Genomic DNA, 3,001 nt, shown 5'->3' with positions numbered 1-3,001 from the left:
TAAGGATTCCATACCAGTTTACATTATACTTATGAAAAAAAGTAAAAGGTTATATAATCTATAGTTTTATTGATGGATATTGTGGATTCAATCCCAAATGGACAGTCAATATACTTTAGTACTATAATTAATGTATTACCTAGGTAGTGTAATACATTTATAAACATATATGTATTTACAGACCTTACACTATCCTCCCCCTCGAAAGATGAAAAGGTGATGATAATAAGTTAGGTGGAACATTTGGAGCTTCTATTGAGAGATTATAAATTGCCACAAGAATTTAAAACTCCCATAATACCACCAATAAAATTACTGATAACCATGATTGAAATAAAACTCAAAGCCATGGCATAAACATTAATTGACTACGAAATCCCAGTGAACCAAGTGTAACTCCAGATACAACTCCCAAAAGCTCAAACCAACCATACAACCATAACTTTGAATTGAAACAAAAGACTTTGAGAGCCACTATAGCTAATAGAGCACTATTGTAGCAAACAATACATCCCATCTTTAAGTTTGTATGTCGACAATCCTCCAAAACAATCATTAACTCAGACTTAGAACCATAACTAAAACCATCATCCTCGTTTAGTACAACATATGGGAGGTCAGACTCACTCTATTCGTCTTTCACATCCTCCTTATTCCCTCCTCGAAGGAAAAACAATTCTAAAGCATTGATTCTATTCGAATTGGTTGCACTTGTCCTCACCCCGCCATCTATGTTTAGCCTCATTCCACTATCGCATCTGTTTGACCTCACTACATTAAAATTGAATGTTCTATTTAGACTTGTTATGCTTGTCCTCACTCCACAATATATATTGTTTGTCCTCACTCCACTACCGTATTCACTCACTCTCACTCCATCATTGGGGTCAGACTCCCGTTTTTCCCTTCTACCCCCTCCTCCGAAGAAAAAAAAGTTTGAAGTGTTAGGGTAGAAAGGAGAAAATGAGAAAAATTGAGGAAAAACAATTGTGGAAGAAGAAAAAATGGATAAAGAGGCATCAGAAGAGGAATTTGAAGCAAATATAAGAAATGGAGAAATCAAAAGAAAGATATATTCTCAAAACTTGGAAAAATATATTGGCCATCACAAATATAAGCAAAAGATTCATACCACTCAACTTCCTCAACACACAACTCAACACTTGAGACAAGAAAATCAATAATGTTTACACTTTTAAGGGAATATATAAACTTCTCAACAACAATGGTAAAGCTAAAACTTTCAACATCACTCACAAGTGGGGACATGCATTCAACCCGAAACTCTAGCAAAAGTGACTTGACCCTTGGAATAGAGGAATATTCAACACAAGAACTAATCAAAGACTCTACCAACAAAACAAAAGCAAGATTCTTAACTTCATGGACACACTCAACATCTAAATTAATATAAGGAGGACAGAAAACACTTAACTCAACACTGGACTGAGAATGAGAATCATGAGAGTCACAAATGATTGACATGCTATGAGAAGATGCAGATAAGGAAGAAATACTAAGAATATAAGAAGGTGGCTCAGGCCAAGAAATAAAAAAAAGGGTAGGAAAAAATAAAAGGGAAAGAGAAATTATCAGATGGTAGATTGAAATATTAACACCTACTCCGCGAAATCTCCACTTTATCTCCAAAGCTATTTCCATAATAATCAAGCTCATCATCACACTCTAGAATCCATTTGAGCTTATACACATCATCTTCCCATAAACTTGATCCTTGAATATTCTCCAAGAAATTGGATTGCATCATCCATAACTCACCAATCAATGTCACAATCACACTTTACATCAACAGGAAATGGCGAAACACCGAGAATAAGACAAACTATGTAATCATGTCCCATGGAAGCTGGAAATGGTAACACACTAAAGATAGGTGCAATACCAACATGATTACACCAAAAGTTTAATCCAATAGAGTAGCATTAGCAACCTCAAGTAACATACTCTTTGATCGATGATGGCGTGGCGTGGTAGAAGAAGAGAATGCAATGAAAATCAAAAGAAAGAGCAAATCTAAGCACAACGATAGCTAGAATTCTAAATCTTACAAAAAGCTAATACAAATCTAGATCTAAAAGAAAATAAAGAAATAAGAATACAAAAGCACAATTCTGAACACTAAAGCAAAGCACTGCTAAAAAGCTTTGCCCTTTATGGATAAATTGTAGTGCCCCTCAACTCTAGAATTGTGAGTGCTTAAGATACAGGAATAGATATATTAATTAGGGTTTAAGCCCCTACTTATATACAAGAATAGATTCAATCCCAAATGGACAGTTTATATGTTTTAGTATTATAATTAATGTATTACTTAGGTAAGGTAATACATATATACATACATATAATACATATATATATATACACATGTATTTAAAACCTTAAAATATGATTTATTTTAAAAAACTGAAGATAATATTCAATAATATTTTTAAATTTTATAACTATTATACCCAATGCTTAAATTTTATATATATAAATTTTTCATAAACCTCTTTTATTTATATATATATATATATATATATATATATATATATAAGAGGTCCTATATGAGGTCCAAATGTACAGCTATGATGCCATATAGTAATATTAGCATAGTGGGCTTTTAGTAGCTATCAAATTGGTTTCAATCCAGACCACTTACTCCTGTATATAAGATAGGGTTTTTGAGTTAATTGATATGCATATTTTTTGTATTCCGTTTTCATATTACATGCACTCACATACACACACACACACACACAGAGATATATATATCAATTATATAATATATGTATATATATACACACACACACACACACACATATATATATATATGTATATATATACGTTTATATATATATGTGTGTGTGTGTGTGTGTGTATATATATGAGTGCATGTAATATGAAAAGGGATTCACAAAAAATGGTGTATATCAATTAACCCAAAAACCCTAGTTTATATACAGGAGCGAGCGGTCTAAATTGAAATCAATCCGATAGC

Source organism: Selaginella moellendorffii, unplaced genomic scaffold, assembly GCF_000143415.4.
Source record: "Selaginella moellendorffii unplaced genomic scaffold, v1.0 SELMOscaffold_49, whole genome shotgun sequence".
Taxonomy (NCBI): Eukaryota; Viridiplantae; Streptophyta; class Lycopodiopsida; order Selaginellales; family Selaginellaceae; genus Selaginella; species Selaginella moellendorffii.
Note: the sequence above shows the minus strand (reverse complement) of the source record.